The following is a 15946-nucleotide window of genomic DNA, read 5'->3' as shown; positions in this document are numbered from 1 at the left end:
AATATCCAATAGTGCTACGGTGTCCTGGGAGGGTCATGGCTCTGATCCCATTATTACCACAGACTCGGGCCCCTGAGGGATCCCAAATGGCTGTGTATTTTTCCCAGAGCCCATACTGAAGCGGTCTACTGGGGCCCTATCTACTTAACTAGCAGTCTGCCTGAGCACCACAGGTCCCCCCCCTCTGATCCTGGGGGCCAAAGAGCCTCTCCTCGCCGCCTCCACGTATCTCAGACTGTCTATTCAAATACAGCGGAGAGCGGGGGGGACCGTTTTGCTCGGCCACCGTACCTCAGTGCTACCTTTAATTCCCCCCCCCCCCCCCCCCCCGCTCCGGCTGAGTTGTATGCTAATCCAACTAGCGTCCCTCTGCATGCACACACACTCCAACACACACTTTAACCTTGTGTAATCTGGGTAACCTTGGACTGAATGGAAGCTGAGGTCCCCAAATGGTTTCAAATTCTAAAATAGGAGCGATGGCTACTGTCCCCAAACGGCAGGAAACCCCCTTTGCTGCCACTACAAAATAAAAGAGTTGCTTCCTAGGCTTGTTTTCCTCTGTGTTTCGGGATGCAGCTGGGTAAATGTTTGAGCACGGGGGTGTAGGGTGTTGGGGGAGTGCATCATGATGATCATCATTAGCAGGGGGAGATAATTGGCGCCGCGTGGGCCCCTGCGTTTGGGTGCTCTGATGGGCATCTCGTCTGCATTATTCATTCGTTTTACCTCACTCCTATTCTCCCTCCCCTGTTCCCTCTCTCGACCCAGGCCTTTGGAGCCGGACTCATCTATTATAGATGGGTAATTGTTTATTAAATGCAGGCCTGACCCTATTATGCCTATTACCTATGTGCTGCACATCATTGCTGCTGTGTGTTTCTTCCATATTCCAGAAGATCTGACAATCCCCTGTTGAGGACGTGAGTCCGCTTTGGCAAGTGTCAGCATTCATGGCTGAAGACGGAGGAATAGATAGAGATAGGAAAAGAAGGGGAGCGCCGGCAGGGAGGAGAGGATGATGAAAAATAAAGCCAATGCCCGGGCGGCTGCCACTGGCCAGAGAAGTATCTCTCTCCTTCTCCTCCAAGGCTCGGTGGATGGAGGCAAAGACAAAGGGTGAGCTAAAGAGACGCTTTGCTTCTCATTACACTGACTCCTAATCTACCTCTGCCCTATCCTGGGCAATCCCCGCTCAGGGCGTTTGGAGGCTAAAGCTTCAAACCAGGCAGTTTGTCCAAAGCGGATTCATTACCTTAGATAGGACTAGCAATGAGCCTGCTAAAATGTCACATTTAAAAAACTCACACACAGGAGCAGGGACGAGCGGACACTAGAGGTCAGTGTTGTAACAGAGTTCAGACGCTCCTCTGTTCAGCGGCAGACAACAGCGAGCAGACATTACAAAGGATGGGAGCAAAATAATTCAGGTAATGGAAATGAATTGAAATGATTAAGTTCAGTTAATTACTCGGTAGCTTAGGCAAATCAGCTTAACTTATATCAAAATCATCATTTCAGCCAGAACGGCAGATTCACTGGGAAAAGATACTCGGCCAACATGTACTTACACCACTGCATGTAAAGCAGGATCAGGCTAACGGATAAGATCTAACACACGTGGCACCGACAAAAATAAATGTGCTATGAGGATTCAGTGCTGGGGGAAACACGCAGGGTCCATTTAGAGCCACAGATGGTTCGGGTGCATGGTGACATGTTTCTTTGTCAAGTATTCATATCACCTCGGTATCACTTGGCAGTCCTGCTAAATGCCAACTTCCTGTTCGGGGGAAAACTGTTAAAAGTGTGTGCTCTCGTACTGTCAAATAAATCAAAATACTCAGTGAGACATCTGTACAACACAACACGGAGGAGAAAGGGAAAACATGGCCCGGGTTGGGTGTACTGCTGTGCTGCGGTATGATGTAGTGATCTGCATGATGGCATGTCACTGGTTATTGGCTGGGTTGAGAGTGATTAACATGGGGTGTTAATTAGTGGGTCGTCAGGAGTGGGTGTGTGGCTAACGACACGGCTCCGAACAGCTCGGTCACACATAAACACACGGCGCAGCTCAGGCCTTCTCTCACAATTAAAATGAATTTCACAATTAGTGCCGAAGAGAATAATTTAAATTACATCTCTTAATATGTTAGGTTTAATCAAGTGCTAGGAAAGAAGATACTGGAAATTAAATCAATCCAATGGAAATGCAGAAATTCTAAGAGCATTATGGGAATACTTATATATAAAGAGGAAATTAACAGAAATATGTCATTACAGATTTGTGTCAAATTATGGCTTTTGAGCAACAGATACTGATCAGTAAAATTAAACTCAAATATTAAAATCATACACTTCATTTTTAAGCCTTCATTATGTGTTGTTTACTGATTGAGTGTTACCATTTATAATTACTGGATAAAAACATCCAAAATATTATTGCACTTTTGTATTGAGTGGACTACAAAAAACCCCCAAAATCTGAAATGAATTACAAATAAAAATAAAAGTAATGGATTTTCATGAAGTGCAAATCAGTGACGCATTATTAACAATATTTGTCTTCATTTAGCAGCACTCGTTCAGAAGCAGACGCAGCCAGCAGGATCTCCAGCAGCCGATTTGCCGTGATGCTGTTGAGTTGATTGGGAGAGTGAGAGTGAGTGAGGGAGGAAGAAGAGAGGAGGGGAGTGAGTGAGCCGCCTCCTCTTCCCAAAGCTTTATTTATTCCTCCAGCATCCAACCCACTGATTAGGCTAGCTACACACACACCCTCAAAGCCTTACCCCACAATGAGCTGCTGCACTTTACAACGGGCTTATCTGTTGTGCTGCGTTCAGTAAATAACGCCTCGCCTGTCAGTGAAGGCATCATCCACGTAGCTTATGCTATATCGGGATTAGCGATGAAGTCACCGAGCATGGGAAACAGTTTACAGGACCCTCCGCCCCGAGAGGAACAAATAGGATGTAATTAAGGAGACATGAGGAGGTGTACACACACAAACACATGCTTTCACTTTAACTCCGAATGCCTCTTTGTTAGTGCCTTTTTAACACCCAGAGAGACCCCCCCCCCCCATCTACATTATGGAATTTGTCATGTTCAGTTGCAGCTGTCATAGCTAGAACAGTGTGCACTAATGTGTGTAATCTGCTTTGCAACACATCAATTATGATGGATATTGCTCCAGCGCCATGCTTCCAAGGTTTTTATACAAGCCTGCAGGGGAATCAGTCTTTTCCTGTTAGGCAACCTGTTTAGTAAATAATGATCCACTTTGAGCGCGGCTGACGGCGAATAATGCGCTCTGCGTGTGTGTGTGAGTGTTTGTACACATGCAGTGTAGAGTGTGTGTGGTGCGCAAGGATCAAGCCGACTAGATCAAAAAACACTTACGCGCAGGCTGGAATTCAATCATGCTGTGTGTGTGTGTGAAAACCCTATGCCATGTGGAAACTGAACGAGCTCACATGTAGAAACTATAAATATTATCAGTGACTTGTTAAAAGTATTTCCAGAGCTGTGTGAGCTAACAAAGAGGAAGAAAGTTAAATATTTAGATTTTACACTGTGTCAAACTAAATTGAATTTTCTCCAAATCAGGTTTTACCATTTTCTTTCTTGAAGGGATGCTTCGGGGGTTTCTCCTCCTCCTTCTCCTCCTCTCACCTTGAATAAAATCTCTGCTATGTATCTGTTGTGCTTCCTTTATCTCCTTACTTTCCACTCTTTTCTTAGCTAAGTGAATCCTGCTCTGTCTTTCGGCTCGTGTACTCCCTCCGCTCGTGAAATAAATGATGTTTCTCCACCTTGCTGTTTCCAGGACAGGGCAGCAGACGCCATGGAGAGAGTGGCACTGATTTAATCTTGTACTTGCTCTGAATCCATTTGTTGCACTCCATCTCTAACAAAGCTTGGTTTTCTCAGTCGACCACAAAGGCTCTTCAAACTTTTGCTTTGAGTCATTCACCTCCTGCTTTTCCCACCTTCACAGCTGATCCAGAGCAACCTCCAACGACAGAAACAGTAGTGGGGAAAGGGTGTTTCTTTCACTGATTTCGACAAAACACACGTTCTTCTGACTTTTCAGTGAGTGGATGGAGCTTGGGGCCCACCCTGCAAGCTGGTTCCTCTCAGATGGAGTAGTTTTTGGCTTGGGGAAGGGCTTTAGGGCCTTTTGGGAACTGAAAAGAGATCCCTGTCAGACTCCTACTCCACTTCACTGTCGCACACATCTGTAGGTCAGTCTGTGAGCAGAGAGGCAGGTAACAGACCTTTCACTCATAGATGAACACATTCTTTAGTGTCAGCATAAAACCCCTTAGCTGCACTGGGACCCACTCACACACACACACACACGCTGCATGCTCTTTTATTTTGTCTGTTATTGTACAGTGTCTTCCCAAAAGCGTAGAGATTTCGGTGGCTTACTCCGAGATTGGGACAGACACCCCTGGATATTCTATTTACTCCATGCAGGCTGCTCCCCGATGTCCCATAAAGCCCCTCGCCTTTTGAACTAAGCTGGTCCGGGTTAAAGCTCCCCAGCGACACGAGTACCTGCCCAGAGTGTGTGCGTGTGTTTATGTTCATCTGTGGATGTCTCTCTGCAGTTGTAATGGCTTTATTTATGAAGTGGCAGCAGCAGATAAAGGAGGAGATGGTGCAGTATGCCGTGCCCCTGCAGCCATGCTATCCTTGTGGCTTTAAAAATTGATACTGTTTAATGTTGTGGTTCCATCATGCGAGGAAGAGGAGACATGAGATAAATACTGCTGAGGAAGAGGCAGGACAGGGTTTGTTACCTTTACCACTGAGAGTTAAAGGATCCACGTCTATAAGCATGGAAAAAGAAATGAAATGCAGGAAACTATTTACTTATTTGACGCTCATTTAATATAAGCTGTGAGTCATTCTGCAGATTTTTCATGCTTTTGGTCTATTAGTCTTATATTTCATGTGACAGAATTTGGAAAATCTCTTTCGTTGATCCCTAAACTTGGGCTACGGGGCAGAAAAATTGTCCCTCAGTAATTGCTGTTATAGAAAGTGGAAATGGTTGTCAATTTGTTCAAATTGAGCACAAGAAATGGACGAGTTTCAACTTTCTTTCCACTGACATATGATTAGAAAATGCTGGATGTGAACAGCACCTTTTTTACGGGAATAAAAAACGCAGGAATGATTGTGTCTTGCCACTACTGATAGGTAAGAAAATCAAACCACAATCATTGAAAATAAGACATAAACACCAACAAATTAAAAAATCCCCAAGGTTTTCATGTAATCATTTAAATGTATCTGTTAGTCTTCTTTAAATTATTAAGAAAATTCAGGTAAATTCATTGTAAACAAGGCAACACATATCAAAAAATCACTAATGTTTCTACACAATCATGTAAACATCTGTTAATCTTGTTTACAATCGAGCTTGGATGCTTTTTCTCGTGAATGAGTGATTCTGTAGACGCCCCACCTGCACCTGGAGCGCACACACTCGTACACACCAACAGACAGAGCCTCTGAAAACAGAAAATGAGGACATTTCCTCAGTATTCCCCAAGGCAGCATCACGCTGGCCAATGAGAGCGGCAGGTTTCCTGGAGATGCAGAAACCTGTTGGAACACACAGAGGTTATTCAAACTCTTCTGCCTGTTCTCTTCCTCTCTTTCCAAACCCTGTCCCCCTCCTCTACTTAAAGTGTGAGGGTATTAGCCTCTGCTCCGACGCACCTGTGTGCCTGGCAAACCCGTCATTAAAATTAACATACGACTTGCCGTCAGATACACTCGACCGTGTTTTTCTTTCTCGTGCCATGGCTCTCCTGGGTATCGTTCCTCACTTGTTTACCTGAACGTGATTTACTATTTCCTGCAGACCCAGCGACAGGGAATTGATGGCGTCTGACTGCAACCGACGGAGCGGGACGGCACAAACAGAGATGCATTCACACGCAGGATGGAAGCACGGTTTAACCCGGCGCGGACACGAGCTGACCAAAATATCTCCCTGAAAAATAGATTTGCTATCATCAGTGTGTGTGTGTGTGTGTGTATTCGAAAAGACAGACGGAGAGTAAAGAGAAGAGGAGGTGAGGACACTTTGTCTCTGCTCCTGACTCCCCAACACTAAATATAGTGTCTGGATTTTTGTAGCCTCCGTCAGATCCCATATTTCAGTCTGACCCTAACTGAAGCTCAATCTCGTTTGTCTTTTGACTCTGCGACCCCCGCCTCTTTCACCGACAGAGTTTTGCCCAAATTTACAGCTAAGACAACAGAGCGTGGGCCTTTCAGATGTGTCATCTCAGTAAACTGCTCGTTTGTTAGCAGAGATGTTATACTCGCTGTCACGCCAGCGTCCCATCTTGTTTTGCCAGGTGGACGGGGGGGCCCTTCCCGCCAGCTCCAGCTGCCTGTTTGATCCAAAGCAGCTGGGAGGACGCGATACCCGTTTAGTCTAAGAAATCAGCTTGTACAAACAAACACCTCGCTTTCTCTGTGGCCCGTGCATCTGCCAAGCATTATAACTGAATATCTGCCTCGTATCAGCCTGTTCTTCCAAAATATAAACCAGATCCTGTTTCCACGCCAAATAAACAAAACAGGCGCTCAGGCATCATTATTCTTTATTAAAGATGATATGGCTGAAGCAGAGGCGGTTTACAAAGTACACCTGCACCGACCCGGTCTGCGTAACCCGTCTCTCAATGCCACTCACAGGTGTGGTGGGATATACTCATCTGACAAGGAGGTCTTTAAAATATGTTGGAATTCTGACATTTTTAATAATTTATTCACCTTTTCATGGAACACAAAAGCCAATTAAAAGTAAGTCTAACAACCCGTGAAACTTATGGATAACCCGTGTAGTCTCCCTGACACATACAACGTACAAACATGCAGCCAATGGCAGGCTGTTGTCAGTCATTCCAACACAAAACTGCCAGGCGGATGGAAAAAGTGCAGAGGTAAGCAGCACTGGAGTGTCACGGTGGTTGAAGTTAACTTGTAGGCCTGCTGAGCACTTCTCCCCAAAGTACAAACTTGTGACAAAGTGAGGAAGCGCTTTTGTGTATGATGGAGGGAAACCGAACGCCACTGTAGTTGGCTACAAGGACTCGAAGCATGGAGACACCTTGCCGCTCTGAAAGAGAGACGGGAGGAAGGAGGGAAGAAGAAAGAGAGAATGAGGGGGAATTTTAAGGTAAGGAAAAGTTAAGGGAAATAGGCGGATCATAGGAGATGGAGTCGGGAGTGCAGTGCAAATTAATGCGGGTAGTTTTGGCTTGTTTTCTTTGGCGAAGCAGCCCGGAGAAGCAGGAAGGTCTTAAAGTTAATTATATCAGCTGTTCGAGCCAAAACAAATGTCAGCTCCTGATGGGCGCTGCAACACCTCCTCGCCTCTCAACAGGCACTTCACCTGCATTAAGTTAAATACCTGAGCGTCAATGACCTGGATACGAAATAAACTGAAATACAAACATTGGGTTTGGTATTTTTTGGAATTGAATTACCTTTGGAGGACTGAAACTTCAGGAGGAACCCATTTTGACTCTGCAAACGTCAACATTTCTGGGTATGTTTAGGAATGTTTTCGTCCACCTGTGTCCCTGAAAGCCTCGCTGCTTCTGACTCTCATTTCCCATTGAGCAAGACCTGTTCCAAAGCCCTCACCCCCCAGTCATTCTTTCCTTCCTTAATTTCACAAGACACCTAAGGGTGCATTTCCTCACCCAGTGCTCCTACCAATCCATCCCCTCTGGCCTCCCCTCTAACCTCGTCCAGCCTCAGCTACTCAAGCACCCCCAAAAGGCCGGCGATAGCCAACCAACCGCAAGCCTCAACGCCATTTAACCTCTAAGCAATGTGGAGTTTAAAACACGTTATCTCCCAGTACACCCTGATGATCCCTGCAACATTAGCATAACTTAACTGGCACCTCTGGTCAGACTTTATGAGCCTGGACTCTTGGAAAAATATAAAATCCTATACTATGGGGTCATACGTTTCAGGCAAATGTCTAAAAGGTTGAACCTTGCACACCTTTTATTGCAAATTCTCTGGCAACACAACGTTCAACCAATTGAATACATGAATGCAGACCGAAAATGAATTAGCAGGGGTGTAAAATTGATCATTCATCAAAAACATTGGGTAATCTATGATTTTCTCAACTCTTTCATATTGTATGACAGTATGTGCTCAGGCACCACCATCTACAACCAAACACCTCACATCCGTATACAATCAGGCTCTGAAAATAATGGATAAAAAGCCAGTCCAGTGGCATCATTGTCGCATACCAAAAAGACACAATCTGCTCAGCTTTGAGAGCTTTACTCTTTTATGTTTTCTTAAATTCCCTTTCCACATATATCCAAAGACAAGATGGAAACAGAGTAACTCGGAGCATGGTGAACGGCAACTGTGAAATATCACGTCGTACTGTAGATCTAAATTTGGACAATGAGCTTTCTCCACTAAAGGGCTGTCAACTCTGGAACACACTACTAACTGAAATCTAATTCATTCCAGATATAAAATCCTTCTCATCAAAGGTTAAGTGCTGGCTGAAAACAAACCAGAGCTGTACCCATTTTTAACAAAGCAAATGACTAAGGAGTTTTTGTATTATGTGATGTGTACTTTATTATATTTCTATATTCATAGTGTTTTGTGGTTTGATGATATTGAAAGCATACATTTTAACTACACCGCACATGTAAAAGTCCAACTAGGGACAAGTGTTGAAAATTAGCAACAGCTATAAACTCTCTGTGCAGCACATCAGTTTTCATGCTTTGTATTTGAACTATGTTAAATTGCATCGTCCCTATCAAATAAAAGAAATAGCCTTGTAGCCTATTATTGGTACGAACTACTGTTGTGACTAAGCGAAAAAGTGTGCTCCACTTTATTTCTTTAACAGACAGCAGCGGACGATTCCAACGGTAGCAAAAAAAAAGTTCAATTGTGTAGAAGACTATGACAAAATCAGCCAACTTTTGATTTGTTTCATCAGTCAACATTTTTCGAATGAGTTTATGGTCTCAATCACTAGTTTCAAGCTTTCTTCAATACCTCACGATGTTCCTTTTGTATATTATGGTCTAATTTAGACCATAAACCAGCAGTTTAGGCTTTATGGCAGGACGCTACCACACAATATCGTCCACTATGGGTGCCCTTTCTGTTTTTGACTTCAACTTTAACCCTTTCAATGTTTTTTCAGTTAAAATGTAGACTAAATATGTCCTGTTCAGAGTTGAGTTGTAGCTTGCTCCAACATCTCGGGTTACTCGATGGCAACGACAAAGAACCAAACGGCCAAATATGTCTGACTCAAGGCTTCATAACCGTAGTCCACAAACCAATTGATGACTCACGTCGACTACAACCAGCAAAACACCAGCAGCACCTAAAAAATCAACTCAGATCATATCCTGTTGTTAGCATGTATGCTACCTTAATGATTCATATGCTCCCCTTCTTTTCTTTCTAACTTACATTCAACTGCATTTTTTCTGCTAAAGGTAGCTTGAATCGGTTACATTAGCTTGTGTGCTAATCAGATATGCTTACATCAAATGGATAATTACACCTGAAAGCCCTCCGGATGCTCGGATATATTGCTGTGATGAAATACAGCATTGCTTTTGCATCTGATGAAGGAAGGAAAAACATCTTGCATCCTCTCCTCCCTCGTCTCCTCTCCCCTTTCCACTCATGGCGGGAGCAGTGCGTGGGAGTTGCTCAGGAGACATCATCATGAGCCACTTCACTCGAGTGCTGCCTTCAATCAGCCCTCAAATTAATATTAATCATTCCTCCATCCCCCACACAACAACCCCTTTTCGCCTCCACGCTGCTGCTGATAAATACTGATGCGAGGAAAAGCAGCGAGGAAAGCATTCACAGATTTATATGGACGTATGTCAATGACCACACCTTGCTGACGGGCATCTCTTTCTGTCCTCGTCTTTCTGTCTCAGTGGCTTCACGGTTCAAACTGCCACTCAAGACTTAATTGTCCCTAATCACTGCTGAAGGTCACGGCTACTCAACAATACATCTCTCTTCGCCTGCCCATCTCTCCCCCTTTCTCTTTCTCTCCTCAGCATCTATATGTAAGCGGAAGAAGACACTGAACTGTCCATTAGAAATCTTCAAAAGAAAAGGGTAAAAACAAAAGAGTGAAAATGGGAGCTTCATTTACTGACTTTACTCCCAGCTTGGAAACATCTACTGCCTAGCTACTACAGGCAATGCTGCCAAGTGGAGATCGGTAGAAAATATGAGCCTTAAAATCAGAAGTGATCAAACCAGAGGAGTGTTTGTGTGTGAAAAAGATGGCGCTGAAGGTCAGGGAGACATTGAGGCAATCACACTAATGAAAACAAATGAGGGATACAGTCAGAGGGAGAGAAGGACAAAAAGGAAGGGACATAGACACAAAATGGACGAGTGTGTGTGTGGAGATAGTCTGCCTTGCTTCAGACTAATCAAACCAAACAGCGCTATAAATGGCTGCTGAGAATGCACAGATACATAAGCGAGTGCTCACAGCCTGCCATGTACTGTTCTTTTATTTACATGCCCTCCTAACCTTTAGTGAGACTCGAGGCACACACACACACACTGTACTCTACATGTACACAAGGCAGTAGCAATATGTGAAGGTTATTCCTGCAGAGGGATGACAGTGTTTATTCAGGGCTAGCAGGCAGACTCTGTGACATTCAGCCTGGAGAAAATGATTAATGCTACAATATACGTAGGCACGAGGAGAGAAGAAGAAGTAGAAGAAGAAGACGAAGAAGAAGGAGAAGAAGAGGGAGAAGGAGAAGAAGACGAAGGAGAAGGAGAAGGAGAAGGAGAAGAAGAAGAAGACGAAGGAGAAGGAGAAGGAGAAGGAGAAGAAGAAGAAGACGAAGGAGAAGGAGAAGGAGACGAAGAAGAGGAAGAAAGTGTGGCACTGGTCCTTCCCAGAGCAGAGGCCTCGGTTAAGCTCTACATTGGGTTACATTACACACACGTGATCATGACTCTGATGCTTGGTCAGAATTCATATCAAAAACCTCAACATGTTTTAATGTGAAATGACAAAGAGGCGGAAATAAAGAACGACACAAAAGTTTCGTAGAGAAAGGCGAGGGCGGGCGGGAAGAGGAGCTGACATGAGATATAAGTGAATAAAACCTCCATTACCACACTGAATGTAAAGGAAGTGGGTTTTTAATTAACATGGCCGCTAATTAACCAGTGCTTATAGATCAGAGAGAGATACAGAGGCAATCGGATATGTTCTGCACACACACACACACACACACACACGGCTCAAATTGCCACAAAACACTTGTGTGGTAATTGTGGAATCTTTTATAGATCATTTTCAGATTAAATGTGAATGTGAATAACCTTTTATTAACCACCCACTGTTTTTCCCACGGGATGCTTACATTATGTACAACTTTCACAGCCTGCTAGTACTCTCAAACATTCAGAATAATATCATCATGTATTAAATGTAGGGTGAGGAAAGCAAGAAAGGTTAAATGGCCGGTTTAGAGGGCGACTTTTAGCAGTACAAAGACGAAGAGGGTTTGGTATATGGGGGGTTGAAAGGGTCTAAATAAGATGAGCAAAAGTAAGTCATTTTAATACTCAAAACATTGCATTTAAATCCCTTATATATTGCTCAGCCTGGCATGAGGTTTATCTAAACTGTTACAAATCTGCTTTTATATTAACTGCCTTCACAGGAAAAGTGCAGTTTCAGTATGTGTTGGTTAATTTCCTAACACTATCGCCAATACCACAACATGATTAATTACTATTAATTACGTAAGAATGCATGTGCAGTTCTTTTTACACTGTGCAGCCGTACAAACACACATGGTTGTGTTTAGTTAAATACACTCCTTTGATAGGTTGGGGAAGAAAATGTGGTTAGGGTTACAATAAGTTTGTTATGCAACTTAAAATAACTCATCGTTGAGTTTCCTTTTTAAAGCAGAACAGAAACAGTGTTCAGCTGTGTTTATAAACCCCTCCATTCACATACCGTCCTCCCTGCATTGAATTCTGGCTCCTCTAAGAGCACAAAGAGCACCAAAGGGGTGGAGCCGGCTCCTCAATAATATCAGGACAACCCAAACTAAGACTTCTTCTGCCGCAGACTGAGTACCTGCCTGCACCTTGGCCAATACAAAAATAAAAAATCTTCTAATTTCTGTACGTTACACCTAAAAAGGTTTGTCTAATTGAACATTTTGCTGGTTTTTTTTATCTTCTGGGTTTGTATCTCCAGGGTTTAATGCACCTATTGCAAGTTGCTTTGGATAAAAGCATCAGCTGAATGAAATGTAATGTGAAACCAGTTGCTTTTAATTGGAAATGACTGTCAGTCAAACATACTTATTGTTATAAAAGCTCAAATGTAAGGCTCTAAATGAATAATAAAGGACGATATGGATTCATTTGGCTGAGTCACACAACTACCCAAGCTGTCAGTCAATCTGCCAGTCAGCAAAGTGTTAAACCACCCGGCGAGCCAGCCAAACAAACTGACTCGGCATCTTTCAGACAGCATCCTGAGCTGCTCTACGCCGGCCTATTCCACTTCAGAGGAAGCCCTCTGGTTTATTTTTTCATTGGAAAGGGATTTGGCTGCTATCAAGCGGTAGCAGCCCAGTATCAAACGCACGTCTGGCTTGTAAACAGGCAGCTGGCAGCTCTCCAAGCTCCCCACAGCGTGCAGCGCGGCCGAGCCCGGCGCAGTGCAGCGGTGACACTGATCCCACCCCTATCACTCCCCGACAGCCCGCGCTAATAGACCCTTCAAACACTCTCACCTCTATCTATATTTTATTTGAGACATGCCAAGTCTGTTGTGTGTACACGTGTTTGTGTGTGTGTGTTTGTGTGCATGTCTCTCTGGATGGAGCATCTTCTTTATTGCTTGTTGTTGACATGGATCCCTTTAGCCCTTAACAGGAGTCAGCGGGAGGGCTAAGCTGCTAACCAGCCACTCTGAGACACACACACACACACACACACACACACACACACACACACACACACACACACACACACACACACACACACACACACACACACACACACACACACACACACACACACACACACACACACACACACACACACACACACACACACACACACACACACACACACACACACACACACACTGCTTCCAGTCGAAAAGCATTATTCAGCAGGTCAACAGCCCCTCTCACAGCGAGTGTGTTTGTGTGTACAGTACGTGCGTGTCTGCTGGATGTGTGTGTGCTCGCGCTCAACGCTTCAGGCTAAGGCACTCAGAGTGAAATTATGTTCTCAGACTGGCTCCGTGTTGCCCTCTTTATCCTGACAGGCGAGGAAACAGCCACAAATAAATAAGCAGAGAGCTCTCTCCCCAGACGTGACCGCCATGGCATACTAGCACTCCAGAAGGCGGCGTGAAGAAAACAGAATTGTATTTTATTGTAAGGGGCGGCGGGGGACTGTGACTCGATAAGCATGTTGTATTTGTGCCACTTAAAGTAGAGCTGCTTGTGTGGGGAGGGATGTTACAGGGGCGTGTGAGGACACAACAAGCGTGGAGGAATCGTTTTCTGGGGCAAAGGGCCATTTACAGTTAAAGGGTGTATCTTTTCCTGATAAAATATGCAATAAAAGTGACTGCATATTATAAAAATGATAAAACTAGAGGTAATTTGGTATTTTTGGGAGGAAAAAAGCCAGGAAAATATGCATGTTTTCACTTTTTACAGAAGGATTGTTTCATCTAGGTATGCTGTTTATTTTAAATAACGTTTAATAAATTGGATTTATGTCCACCTAAAGCAATACGACACTATAACCGCAGCTGTTTTTAATTCATCTGCTAGTTAGTAATGCATAAACTGGGAGTCTTGTGAGGTGAGGATGATAAAAGTGTAACTTCTCCAACATGATAGGTCAGAGAGCTGTCAATCAATCAAGCGCAGTCCTGAGAAGATGTGTCGTTAAGCTCCTTCACCCAACATAACAATATGAGAAGTATATAGTTATTCATAGTGTATGCCATTGTGTACTTCAAAGTATTACATACTGTATGTTGGTTGAAAAGAGAATGGACGAAAAAGCATTTCATTACATTTTTAAAACATCTATGTCGTCTTTTTTTCCAGAAGGAGATTCACGAAGGCGTAACTGGTTTAAGGTATTTTAGGAATTTGCATGATCAGATGTGGAAATGAAAACACAATCTAGCAGGGATGTAGAGACAAAAAATGTGTGAAAGTCTTAGACCAGGGTTGTCCAAACTACGGCCCGGGGGCCAAATGCGACCTATGGGCTATTTTAAATTGGCCCTCAGCGAATTCAAAAGGATAATGTCATAAGGCCCACAAATGAAACGTGTGCTTGTCTTATATTGTACTGAAATATAAAGAGGAAGACATACCTTATTCATCCCTCACAGGGACCCCCCTCTGTAGTGTTTACACACATTACACACAGAGACGATACATGCACTCACACACACACACACACACACACATACACACACACACACACAGGCAGAGGTGGCAGAGCAGGGAGGTACCTTGCTCAAGGGCACCTGGGCAGTGGCTCAGGAGGAGAACTGGCACCTCTCCAGCTACCAGCTCATTGTTCTGGTCCAATCAGATCGAGAACAAGTCCAAGCCCTTACACACTGAGCCACTGCCGCCCTTACTAAGTCGCGCACGATACGATATGTAAACATATATTACTCTTTCATGAGTTAATGAGCCTCCTGTTCGAATGAATTCAGTCAATTAAAGTTGGAAACATTTTCTAACAAATCAATCAAGAAAAGCCCAATAACTGATTTACATAAGAAGCTTGAAATATACCCTCCATTTTCCCCCTTATTATAAGCACTCTGAGCGAGCCCTACGGAGAGCTGTGATGTAGGCTGTCTTTTTCTTAAAGCGTAACTTACCTACATTAGATTGATATTGCTGACTTACAACCTCACTTATGACGCAATATACTTCACCTCTAGTGAGGGGCCCAGACCTCCGTATATTTTTCTGTATGTGACCCTCGGGGAAAAAGTTTGGACACCCCTGTCTTAGACAAATGGGTAGAATTGAACCACAACCTTCAATCAGACTGATTTGAGATTTGCAACACTGTGTTATTTAGATCTTGCCAAATATTCAGATATTCCCCTGCATACTGCAAACAAACATATCTCTTACTTACTCTTAAACTAAAAGTTTTGATAGGGATTGGTAAGCCTAACCTCCTATAGTTGAGTTGTTTAGCCTCCAGTCAAATCCACATCTGATCCAGTCTTCATTATAATGACTTGAGCATACATAGCCCTGGAAAATATTAAGAGACCACTTCAGCATTATCAGTTTCTCTTGTTTTAATTTTTAAAGGTTTGTTTTTTGAGTTAAATGTGTTTTTTATTTTAATCTATAAACTACTGGCATTTCTTCTCTGTTTTGGAATTCAACACACACTGGAATGGCTGCCATACATGTAGAGATAAATATTTCAGAAAACATTTGAGTGGTTTCTTTCCACGGCTGTATACCAGTCATCAGACGTCAAAACAAAAGCATGTTTAAAGTCACGTTTAACAGTACATTTAAACCCAAATCCATCCGTTTAAACATCATACTAAAGTCAAACCTACTCTGACCTTATCCTCCTTGCAATAAGCGATGTGATGTGTGTATCCGTCTAACAAACTGCCTTTTTGTTTTGCTTTTTCAGCCAGAGGGATTGGTATCGATTTTTTCTGTTGACAGCGGTCTTATTTAAATACCCACAGCTATAGACCAAATAAATAAACTAGTAAAAAGTGAGTTTTCAAATGGTGGCTGATGATAATGAAAAGAAACCCCTCCCCAGCTGGCCTATAAAAGAC

The sequence above is a fragment of the Eleginops maclovinus genome, chromosome 17 (genome assembly GCF_036324505.1).
Source record: "Eleginops maclovinus isolate JMC-PN-2008 ecotype Puerto Natales chromosome 17, JC_Emac_rtc_rv5, whole genome shotgun sequence".
Taxonomy (NCBI): domain Eukaryota; kingdom Metazoa; phylum Chordata; class Actinopteri; order Perciformes; family Eleginopidae; genus Eleginops; species Eleginops maclovinus.
The sequence above is the reverse complement of the archived record's forward strand: the minus strand, read 5'-3'. Positions refer to the sequence as shown.